Source organism: Podarcis vaucheri, assembly GCF_965113315.1.
Source record: "Podarcis vaucheri genome assembly, chromosome: 2".
NCBI classification, from domain to species: Eukaryota; Metazoa; Chordata; class Lepidosauria; order Squamata; family Lacertidae; genus Podarcis; species Podarcis vaucheri.
Window position 1 is genome coordinate 52277100 of NC_138760.1, and position 13339 is coordinate 52290438.

At 36.2% G+C, this 13339-nt stretch overlaps 1 protein-coding gene across 17 annotated transcripts in view; it reads left to right on the top strand.

The window, feature by feature from the left end:
• Positions 1 to 13339, top strand: part of TENM2 (teneurin transmembrane protein 2) — a 750319-nt gene that overhangs the window by 280222 nt on the left and 456758 nt on the right. The window lies entirely within an intron of this gene.

Sequence of the window (13339 nt, forward strand, 5' to 3'; positions counted from 1 at the left end):
TACGGATTCAATTGCAAATGGGCTTGTGTGGCAGCTGCATTTGCAAGGAATGCTTTTCTTTGCTTTTTTATATTCAGTGTGGACAGAACACAAATGCTGCTCTAGTGAAAGGCAGGACTTTGGCAGAAGGTTAAATTCAGTGCTTCAGGAAATCTCAAGGTGCAATTCCAGTTCCTCAGCTTGCAACCTTGCAGGTAGAAGGCATTCTGCCGTTTGTAGCACAATTAATCTTTAGTGCTTTCCGGTAGGGATTTGATCTAACTGTGCTTGGTCAGTTGAGGCTAGATGGTGGCAATGCTATGTTTGTCCAGCATCGCTGTTAAATGAGGAGAGCCCTTCCAAAGTGTTATGCAGTCCATTGCATGCTGTAGACACAAAGCATGTAATAAATAGGCACCAAGAATCATCTTCTGTGAAACGGGTTACCAAACTACCTAAATAGTATCCAGATTTAGTAAGCAATCACCACATTAGAATAGTAGTTTAATGTCAGCTGTCAAATGGAGTTAACTCTGAAAGTGCTGCCTACAAGTGCACCTGGATTATAATAAAGGACTTCCTGTATAACAGCTACACAGAAAGAAGCTAATTATCAGTCAGAAGGTCTGAACTTTGGATTGGTGAATGGGAAATGCAATTATGTACCATACACCAGCCCTGGTTTTCATAGTTAGGCCCTTAATTTTTTTTAAGGGCATAGGTAGGATAGAAGGGCTGAAAGTAATATCACAATTAAATTTAACAGTCGCGTGCTGTTTAATTGCTTTTTAAAGTTCACAGCTGCCAGGGTGTTTAGCAGTTTGGAAGTCCTTGCTTAAAGTCATTATCTGTATTTTGCAGTGTGTTTGTTTGTGTGTAAAATAGTTTTTAGTGTAAGGCTACTCCCAACTTGATAGACTACTGTATTATTCTATCTGCAGTTGATGCATTCTTTTTCTGCCCCTCCTTTCCCCTAAGGTCTAGATATATTTAACTCCTTAACTAAAAGGAGGAACATTTAAATTCAGTCAAGGTATTGTTAAGATTGGTATCATCTTATTATTGCAATAGAATATACAAAAACGTACGGTAGTGCTTTTCCATGATATAAAGATAATTTGAATGTAGACAATAGTATGGAAACAAGAATAATGAAAAATAGTATTGTAAACAAAATCTATGACTGCCTTCTGTTTTCATATACTTGAAAATACATTTTACTTTGCAAGACATGTAAAAGTGAGCCACAGTGCCTCTGTTAATAGAATTGAACCCCCAGGGAGTATGGTTCCTCATCAGTGTATAGAAATGTAGGTGCTCACTCCCATTGCACGGTAGCTTTTTGTATGAAACCTGCCATTTAAAACAAACAAATGAAGAAGTGCAATATAGAACTGGTAGAACATGAAAAATCAAATTCATTGCCAAATATAAAAAGTTGTATGTAGCTTATTGCAGTTTAAACCTCTGGAAGGTATGCGATGCAGCAGTACCTGTTTTAAAAATTTTTTAAAGCTAGTATGATAAAAGCCAGTTCAGTTTTGCTTCTGTGTATCCTTGTGTCAGATGAAACACAGCTAAATAATATTGGGTATGATTTTGAATATCAATTGTGGAAGAAATTCAAAGAACCTGAGATTCTGTTATGCAGAACCAAGTCTTTAAAAATGTTTTATACTGTAATGATAGTTAATAAAACAAAAGCTAACCTGCAATAAGTAATGCATATCCCATACCACTCAAAAGACAAATGTGGAAGACTAATACTTCTAACACTGGTACTTTAAGCCAAATGGCAATAGTAAAGCCTCTGTTTCCAAACCAAATTTCAGTTCATTCATAGCTCTCTCCTCCCCCACCCTTTTTGGCAGATGCTAACTTGCTTCTTCTAAACATTAACAGTGTGATTAATATGAATTGAAGCATTTTACAGATAATCCAGTAGATGCTGCTGTAGAGCAAAGGAAACATCATTTTATTTGTTGGGGGAGAAAGGAAGAGACAGCAGTGCAATGGGAATATAAAAGCTCAAGAAAAAATCTTAAACATTGCTGATACTGCGTATGCAGGCTGCTGATTGAAGAGTAATGTGAGATCATTACATTTTCATACCATTCTATAGGGTGTTATTAAAACTGCAGCCACACTTACTGGAATTATCACAGTTCTGCTAGGCACATAGCACGTCTGCTATTTTAAATTGTAAAATCAGTTTACTGTACATTACTATGCAGAACATTTCATCACTGAATACTAAAGCCCTTTAACATGCAAATTTTCTAAGGGGAAGAGCTGAAATGGCGCACTCTTAAAAGAATAATGCCCAGATTCATTATAAAAATGTGCCAAGTAAAATATTAAGAAATTAAAAACCTGCAGCCCTTAAATTAATAGAAATGAAATGCACTGACAGTTGTCTTCCTGGTGAATAGTCGGTGCTTAACAGAGTAATCTGTAAAAGAATCAGAAAGCGTAAATTCCTATTTGGAAAAGATCCATATCCATGAGTATTAAAAATCACACTATAATATTGTCAGTGGAGTAAGAAACACAAAAGCTGGATTTTGTAGTGAAAAAAGAGTAATGCTAGTAGACAGAGAGGAAATTTGTGTATTGCATACTGTAGTGCCCTATGGTGCAACTCCTTCTTGTACTAGTAATCAGTAATAACATGACAAAGCAAACCCAGAGAGTTTTGCTATACAGCCACTTACTGATGCAATTTCAGGCAACCACTGACCTCTATCTGTGGGAATATTTATTTTTGGCAATGATCACCAAACCATCAGGTTTAAAATAGTGAGGAATTATTTTAAATATAGAACAGTTGCAGGATACTTGCAATATAACAATAAGTTGCTTTTCTAAGCCACACTTTGTGATTCCTGGCTCTGTGTAGTTAACAGCTTTCAAAAACTTATTGGATTCAAGTACTTGGTTTAATAAGTTGTTGAATCACACATACCATCTTCTTGATTGTGCATATATACTCAGGCCTTTATTATTCTATTATACTAGGTTTAAAATTAATATTGTAATTATTTCGTGAGTCTTATTTTAATGTGTGCACATTGTAGATATGTTTATTACAAACATTAAGATTGTTTAGCATATAGGTTTTTATATTAGCTCTACGAGACCTTTCTAATAACTGGATCTTCATATGCATAGGAGGCTAGTTTTATTTTTTTAGCTGTTAATGATTCTACTTGTGTATGGACAGTAAGGACATTTGTATTTAGTCTGTATTTAGGCTGAAGTAGAAGTTCAGTTTGTTATACAAACATATAGAGATTCTCTTTTTGTAACTTCAAACACTATAGAAGAATGTGGCAAACAGATTTCTTGTATTGGAATAGAAAGTACTTTCATGTACTTCACTTTCAGATCGTTTTTGTTACTTCAAAATCATAATGTTTTTCTCTTCTGATCGACATTTAATTAAATTTTTAAATTATTGACATGAAATCTTGAATTTTTATTTTTTTATTTGCATACTTAATGTTCTCATAAAATAAAGGGAATAAAATCAAGGCCTCGAAATAGTTATATTTTGACCTGTTATATAAAAAATAAAATATCAGAAATTATATATCTGTAATATAGCTGTTACTTTCTGTCATTCATGTTAATGCACAGTTCTGAGTGTAAATTTTATATGTGGCATAGATGAATTGGAATCTATGTACATAATGTCCTGATACTGCTCTGTACCTACTCGTACAAGTGGGGGTTCCCCATAGATTGTGCTGTATGATTTTCAATGTGTGCATGTATACAGGTCTGGTGCTTATATTTTATATTGTCATATAATGCCTTCAAAAGAATGCTGCTCATATCACACACACTGAACACAATGGCTTTTAAAAGTGAAGATTTATACAGCAACTCTTCAAGGATTTTTTATCCTTAAAAGTTTGTTATAAGCTTTTAAAGCTTTTATTGAAAAGCTTGATAATCTGAGGAATGTCTGTGTGTTTGCGAAGGGTTTGGATATCCAAATTGGGTGTTGTTTAAGGGTTTTAAGATTCAATTAATATTTTCAATTTGTACTACTCTCACTAAAACATCTGTATGAATCTCACCGCTTTTTATAGGACATGTAAAATTTACATCATGCATTACAGTGCTCAGTATGATGTAAAATGCTGTAACAACCTGATGCAAAGTGAAGTATTATGAAACCCAGAACTAATGGATGTTAGCCTTATACAATGTCTGCACCTGTTATTTTAACCGCAAAAAATCCTATGAATGATTTTTGTTTCCTCATGTTGTACTGGTGTTTTTATCAGTGCTGAACGAAGCATTGGTAAGATTGCAGAGCATTGCAGTGGAAATTTATTGATGAGACTTGTTAGTGTTCAGAATTTGCACTCATATCATTTGCATCAACAGAAATTATCTCTAATGCATTTTAATCGAAAAATTCCATCTATATAATTTGTCATATATAAAGACGTACCATATGTATGTGGGAACACAGGGGTAGAAATATAGTCTGTTGTTTAGTACAAGGGTAGAAATATAATCTGACCTACATTCCCAAATATTTATGGGTATCAAACTTCACTTTGGTGAGATTTTCTTATGGGCATGCCATCGAATCTCTCACTTGTCGCATCTTACCATTTTTCTTAGGTCAATAACTGATATCACACTGGGGAGGGTATTTCCTCAGATACCATCAAAGCATCAGCACAGAAACTAGTATCTTACCATGTCCAAAAAGCACTGACACCCACTTGTTATATATCACACATGCATTCATTTTATTCAGAGAATATTTCATACTTTGTAATGATATTTAAAACAATATAAGAATACTTTAATTCTTAATAGTGTGAAACATAATTTGAATTGTGAGTAAAGTCAAATAACTTTCTAAACAATTCAACAATATAATGCTTAGCTCCCACTTTGGAACATGTAAGATATGCTGAACTCAAATGCTTCCCATAATAGCCTCACATTGCTGCCAATATAGAAAAGAAATAAGTGTTGGCTTGCCTAAGTGTATTTAGGAAACAATAAAATGTGTGTGTGTTACTTCACATTTATAGTGTGTAAATGTATGCTTAGATCCTTTTGCTCCAGCATTTATGATTATACACAAATGTGTGCATATCTATATCTATATATATTTATATAATCACACAGTCTCTAGAGGTCAGTAGAATGTAAGGAATGGGCAGTTTTTCTGCTTTTTCAGTGAGGCCTGGATAGTCCATAGACTAGTTCTCTTCATCTTAGAAGCAATAAATATACTGCAATTATTTAAAAAATGAAGTTAAGAATAACCATACTGAAACAGAATAATACCTGTTCATGTTACAGAAATAAATTTAATCTATTTGTTTTAGGGATGTGCCTGATAAATGTTCAGATTTGTAGACAGAATTTTACAGAAACATAGATTCTTATAATTTATAGTTCAGCATCTTGTTATTTTTTTACACTTTTCTTCTTAGTTGGCTTTTAGAATTAATTGGGTTAAGTTGTTGGGATAACAAGTTTTGGGATAACAGAAGTTGAGAAAGATCTTTTTAGTATTTAGAAAACCTACCCATAGAGTATGTAGGAAATGTCACTACTGAATTGATTTCTTATTTGCTTTATTTCATGGGCACAGTGGGCATGCAATTGTATCATTATCTATTTTATGCTACAACAGCCCTTTGTGATAGGTTGAGCTGACTTAACAAAGGGCTTCCATGGCTGAGCAGGGTTTTGACCTGGAGTTTGCCACATCCTTGTGTAATAAATGGGGGTGAGTTTGCTCAACTCGCTTGACATGTTGAGAAAATAGTTTTGTAGAATAACATGGTAAAACCTCATTTCATGGACATGCTTTTGAGACAGCAAAGCACACGTTTAGAAAAATAATCAGATTCAGAATTTCTGTAGTGATATTTTGAGTAGTGCAGGGAAGGCATCATTCTTTCTCAGCTCTACGATCCAGATTCTTGTGTTGTTGGACATCGATGATAGCATTGTGTCATCAGAACCAGGGCAAGTAAGTATGATATAAATCTGTTGTCTCCCAAATAGAATGGTGCCAAACATGATGAACCTGGAAAAAATAAAGTAGATATATATTAAATACAACATTTTTTAAATCAACATGTAATTAAAACTGGTTGATAGCTCTTCTTAGTTAAAAGTTGTGTTATAATTGTAGTTGCCACCTTCTATTTCCCAAAGTCATTCCTAAAATAAAAATGTAATGGGTTCAATTCTTAGTCCTCAACTATATTAGCAGTGGTGGGACGCAGGTGGCGCTGTGGGTAAAAGCCTCAGCGCCTAGGGCTTGCCGATCGAAAGGTCGGCGGTTCGAATCCCTGCAGCGGGGTGCGCTCCCGTCGTTCGGTCCCAGCGCCTGCCAACCTAGCAGTTCGAAAGCACCTCCGGGTGCAAGTAGATAAATAGGGACCGCTTACCAGCGGGAAGGTAAACGGCGTTTCCGTGTGCGGCTCTGGCTTGCCAGAGCAGCGATGTCACGCTGGCCACGTGACCCGGAAGTGTCTTCGGACAGCGCTGGCCCATGGCCTCTTGAGTGAGATGGGCGCACAACCCTAGAGTCTGGCAAGACTGGCCCGTACGGGCAGGGGTACCTTTACCTTTTTATATTAGCAGTATCTTTGAAACTGGCTATTACAGACAGCAAATGCTGCATTTACTGCTCAGTGGAATAAAATGGCAAGAACTCACTAATGTTGGAAGAGTTCTGATTAGTACTTTACACGATATGACCCTTATTGTTCTGTAAACAGATAATCAATAGAATACACTTCTGTTAAACCAGCCAATATCTAAATCAACAAGGCAGGCCTTTTTAGCAGTAGTATCTATATCAATTAATCTACAAAAGTCCTATAATTGCAGTATGTCATCTCTTGAGGAAATAGAGGGAGTTGCATGCCTTTTAAAAAAATTAATAGAGCAATGTAAAAAGGTAATGAGATGATCATTTAAGCAATATGAAGGATATATATGTGCAGTTTTCTTTCTCAGCTCCTGGTGTCCTCGATGTCAAGTTTGGCAGCCATGACATTTCACTGTGGGCGGCCTTGTTTTTTTTTTCATTTTCATATATCTTTTCAGTTAACAAATTACCTTACATTAAGCATTTAAAGTTATCTGTTTTTAACAATTTATGCTTATCTGACCATGTTGAGAAAAGTTTACAGCAAATTTGCCAAATATGCCTCACAAACAGCTGAATGGTCTTGTTTCGTGTCATATTTTATTACGTACAGTGGTACCTTGGCTGTTGAACTTAATATGTTCTGGGAGTCCATTAGACTCCCAGAGCCATTTGAAAACCAAGGCGCAGCTTCCAGTTGGCTGCAGGAGCTTCCTGCAGTCAAGTGGAAGCTGCGTCAGAAGTTCGGTTTCCAAAAAATGTTTGCAAACCATGTTTGCGGCGTTCGAATGCTGATTTGTTTGGGAGCCAAGCTGTTTGAGCAGTTGTGTTTGGGAGACTATTTTGTTGATGGAACACACATATCAAGGATGCCTGTGTCTTCTCCTAATTTCCATAGTATCCTTTAAATGAACAATTCACTGCAGTGTTTGAACATGACATTATATATTATTGAACTAATTTGAGAGCAAAGAGTTCTGAGGACCATGAGAGTTAGGAGTCAGGACCTTATGATAATGACAAAACTATCTTATGAATTGAAATAATTAATCTGGGAAGGGAAAACATGGGTGGCCTTTCTTGCTTTATGCTGCAGCCAGGAAACCACAACATACAGGTTTGCATCTGTACTTGGGCATGTTTAGAGTAGATCCACTGGAATTAACGGGACTTGCTAGCCACGATCAGTTTCAGAAGGTGTAGTGGAGCTGTACCATTCGCCTTCTCTCTGTATGCTTTGCTGCTGCCTACAGAGAAAACAGGGACAGAGTGAAATGGCAGTGAGGGTAGAGCCAGTCCAAAGCTCCTGCCAGTACGTTTGTGCTGTGCTGACTTCACCACCTGCTCCTGCTTCCTCAGCCCACTGTGCAGCAGCGACACAAATAAATGAAGGACAGGTGATAAGCCTGGATTTAAGCCATCGATTATATGTATTTATTTATCTGCTTTTTGTTTCTTTCTGTATTATTTTATTCTGGTTTTACAATTTGCTTTTAATGTCATATAAAAATGAAAAAGTTTAAAAAAGATTAAACATTAGGCAAAAAACAGATGACAGCATTTGTCTTAAAATTATAATAGTAGTAGTAGTAATAGTAGTAGTAGTGGTAAAAATCATCAACATGTGTTGAATAATATCTCCTTTGCAGAAACCATAGTATCTTTCTTAGTCAAAGTACCCTGAAATGACAGTAATAAGCAATGTCACAGCAAGTAATAAATTATTTCATCCCATTCCCCCCCTGTGCATACACTATGAAAAGCAGACTCAGAAAGCTCAGGTTAGGTTTGCTATCTTGACTATGGATGAGGATTAGTTAACATTAAATTGGTAATTGTTGGACTTCTGAAGAAGGATGCAACATCTTCAGCAGGAGCTTATTAAACTGTAAAATATGGATTGCCTTTACCCTAATGGCCTCTGAATCCTATTACCATCCCATTAGAGAGTGTGGGATTTTAGTAATTCTGTTGTTGTTTCCAGTGGGCAGTGAATATAATGGGGGAGGGCAGGGGTTAATGCAATTCATCTCTTTTAATACTTGTAACTCTGAGTCCCTTATCACTCTGTGTGGTTTCATTAGCTTTCTTTTTATTATTTTTTAATGCCAAGAGACTTTCTTCAAGCACCTCCAGGAAGAAACCTCATGCTTTCCTAACTTATCTATACTTTGTAAACAGAATAGAAATGAATAAGTTGGTATGTCAACACTTTACAAAATAGGCTGCAGTTTAGAAGTGTTTTAAATTACTGTCATTATGCCAATAACAGTACTGAAACACTACTTCAGTCAAGACCATTATATTATTATTATTATTCATTTAGATTGTACTGGAACCCACCCTGTTCCAAAACAGTTTTAAATTCATAAGAACCAGAGAAGTTAAATTGTGTATTTGGTTGCTTAGTATATTTTACATGTATTGTAGTATGATATTTATCAAAGTGTCATCAAGCTGTTGCCAAGTTTTGTATTGTTGTTTTCAGTAGTGTTCTCAGATCCTTCTTTCAAGAAAGTAACTGATAAATTGAAGACAACAGTCATTCAGGGTTGATGGCTCCTTTGTTTGTTTGGGTTGAATGTGGATTGTTACAATTATATGGAGATGCATATAATACTGTTATGAATTTTGCGTGGTTTGCTCGACAGCTGTGGGCTAGATGTCCACAAAGTTCTCCTTTTAATGTTAAGACATTCATGATTGATAGTTTCAAGCTGTCATTGTTAGATCAGTTATAAGAAAAGGGTCCCAGTGTAGATTTGGAAGAGGTCATACTTGATGCTATGTGCATGTTTATCAAACTGTGTAGACCAGGGGTTGTCAACCTGGTCCCTACCGCCCACTAGTGGGCGTTTCAGGATTCTAGGTGGGCGGTGGGGGGTTCTACGGCACAAGCTGAATCCTCCTTCCATCGAGCACTGGTGGGCCGTAAGGAAATTTTACCATCAAGAAAGATGCATTAGTGGGTGGTATGTATAAAAAGGTTGACTACCTTACCTCTGGTGTAGAAATTGTCAAAATATGTTTTATAAATAATAAACTTATTGGTTTTAGATAACTAGTATTTCTCGAAGCAATTCAGTGCCCACCCCATGAAGAATTACTTGATTTAATGAACATGCCCTGTGCTAGGTTGTTCGGTTTTTTTAAGTACCGTGGATAAAGCTCATACTTTTTCTGAAATCTGGTATTAGGCAAAAGTTTGGGGGTCTCATGCATTACATCGTAAATTGTAAGGCCAGCTGAGCACTCATCTGTGGTTAAAGGAAATAATGTGCCAAAGCAATAAAATTATCGAGTGAAAGAAAGAAGGAAGTAGCATAAGATTAGTGTTTAAATGTCTAGTGATTGATACATCCAGCACATGATCTCCAGCTGTTCTCATGGAAGGAAATAGCTCCATATTTTACATAGAAGAAAATGCACAATATACAGTTAGATAAAATACTACATAGCAAACTTGAGTAAACTCTTTTAAACCCCTGAACTATCACCAGTTCTAAACTAATACATTGTTAACCAGCATTTATTTGCTCTGTGTTGAAACTATATAGTCAGTGAAGCTTGCATTTCCAGCACAAGAAAGTGATGGGTGAACACACCAATTCTTTACTTTCCCCAGTTGATCCTTATTTTTATTGTCTACAGATTGGGAGGGTAGAACCCATGTCTTGCATGCAAAAGGTCCCAAATTCAGTTCCCAGCATCTACTGGTAGAATTGTGAAAAGTCACACATCTGAAACCCTGGTAAGCCACGGCTGATTCGTGTTTACTGAGCTAGGTAGCCCAACTTCCTATGTTCTTAGGATAGTGATGGGGAGAGCCGAATTCATCAGATCATATTTTCAACATGTTTTACATGTCTTTGAAAATTGGAAGTTTTCATGGATAGTGACATGGTTCTATTATTGAAAAGAGATGACCTTAGGACAGAAATAGGTGTAATTATACTTAAGATACAATTCTTATAAAGCATGAAGACCTAAACTTTTTCTATTTTATTTTCTGTATGTATAAATTTAGAGAAAAAGAATGGTATCGTTTCCTGAAACCCACCTTTTTTACATTGTCATTGGTTTTTGATGATTTGTGCCAAATACAGGAAGCATAAGTTGCACTACTATGTTTGTGACTATCAAGAATGTTGAAAGTGGTGACTCACACATTGAAAGCACAAGCAAAAGGTATACACAAGTCCCACTTCAAGCGTTAATAATATACACCAACACAAGAAATTAAACTTTCTCCTATTATTAACATCCAAATAGCCTCTCAGTCATACTTTTTTATTCTTTCACTCACACTTCAAAAATAAAGTGAGGGGATCTGTGTGAACTAAAATGAGGAAGGGTATAGGTTTATAGCGTAAAGAGCATAATCAGTCAGAAAATGTGCTCAGTAAAGACTGGGAAAAGAGATAGCCAAGAAGAGAAGAAATTATATTGAGATAAACTCATTCATACAATTTTAAATTTACTACTTTGCATGTTGAAAACAGTTCCAGGGATTATAGGAAGCAGCATGGTAGGTAGAAGGAAAAAGAGGCAGGGAGAGTAAACGCTGATGGCTAAATGGAACATCTTTGTTCGGAATCTTCTGATCACTAGATGATGGGGACAGATCTCTCATGAGATCTCGCAGGAGCTTCCCCAAAGGTCTCGTGCAACCTTCCAAGGTGTTTCAGCAGCAGGGAAACTTGGAGTGGAAAGAGGTTTTAAGTCCCTCCACCTCCCCGCTTTGCAGGCTGTGGGAAAGTTGCATGAGGGCTCCCGCGAGATCTCAGGTGGCCCTTATGGGTCATGCCCCACCCCACTCTATCACCCCTTTTTATTTTTTATATTTTCTGCTATCTGCATAAAGCTGTGATTGCATATGTAAAATCAATGTAAGATGAGCTCTGCCTGTACTTCTAATCATACATGAAGAAGAACCAGGGAAGAGATACTGGTTCTTCATGTATGATTCATGTATGATAATGGAGAGTTCAGACAAGTTCAAAATGGATACGTTACATGCAGTATCTGTATGTAACATAAAAAAACCTCAAGATGTTCAAGCTTTTGATTATTATAGATTAGATTATTTGTACACAACAGTGAATACAGGTTTCAGTCACTTATGAAATCAACAAAATTATTCTAACTTAAACTCTTTGAACTTTTTATTTATTATTAAAGACAGAAGTAGAATCTTGCCTTCTGAACAAATGCTATCCTGCTAAATTATTGTCATCCTTTGTATCATTTACTCTTGTTGTTCTTGTGCCCACAAGTTCCAGTTAGGATCTTCTACAGCATGTTTCTTAATGTTTCTGGCATATCCTGCTGTTATGATATGACTCATGCTGTGCATGAAGCCAGCTGCTATACTTGGTTGCCTCCTTAATGCGCTGGTACCCACTTTGTTTTCAACAACTGTAATCCAGACAGTGAACCTATCAGAGTAAGAAATAAAACTTTTTTTTTTTTGTTACCTTGAATTAACCACTAATTGGGGGTGGAGGATTGCTTAATTTTTGGAATCAGTACTGTTGCCTGGCAGCATAAATGCTAGTTGCACATAATTTTGCAGAATGCTTTAGGAAATTAATAAGAAAGACGTGACTTCAGTAAAACATATTAATTCTATTTATAATTGACAGAACTGCTGCTCAGTAATGGGAGTTCAGTACAATACAGAGAAGTCCAGAATAAGTATTTCAGTTAATAACAGAATATATGAATGGTCATCTCAAGACAAATGGGATTTGTTGCTAGAGTAGAGTAGAATACATATACGTTTCTGAAACTGGTTGAACAGCATGATTTTATCAAGGAGCTGTAGGTATGATGCTGCGGTAGCAACTGAAGTAGCATTATTTATCATTAAGCAAATTCATTTATTAACTTATTATTTAAACGAGATAATAAATTGGAGGGTTATCCTTCAAAGCTTTAGGGTTGACTGCACAATTTTCTTCGAATACATATAGATAGACAAGCTCCTTGAATGAAACTATAAAGTTAAAATAACATTTGGCAAAATGATTCCTTATAAACCTATAGAAGTCATTTTTTTTAAGGATACGGTCCCTCCCTATATTTGAAATTGGAAGACAATGGTTATGCACAGTTATTTGAGCTTGAAAATGCTTTATTAAAATATAGAACAATGGATAACTGTGTACAGGCTATAACTGGATGAGTGAGCAACATGCTCCTGCATGCTGCCAAATAGCTCTCACTGTGCTTCTCCCCTTTCATGAGCAAAAACAACGAATCTGGATTTACCATGACATCCAAGCCAGCACTTGTGGTTTATTTTCCCTAAACAAACCACAGTTGGGAAGCCAAGAACAAACCTTAGCTTCATATTGTAGTTTGTTTGGAGAGAAACAAGCCACAAGCTCCTGTTCAGACGTCGCAGTAAGCCAAGGATTATAGATGGTTGCTCTCACTCATACTAGAGGAGGCACACAGTGGAACTGATTCGGCAGAATGCACTAGCATGCTGATTATGGAAGTTCTGTGGCTGCGATGTCGCCTGATTGAGCCTGTAATAACTTGTTTCTAGCAGGCAGCATGGATTTCTTATATTCCCCCCCTTTTTTATACGTGTTTCTGTTTTTACACGAAAAGTTCTGATTTTATTTGAAAACAGATAAACACGTAATTATTAATTGCTAAAATAAATCCTCTATCGCTATCAAATCAGTACAAGATTTTCATGTG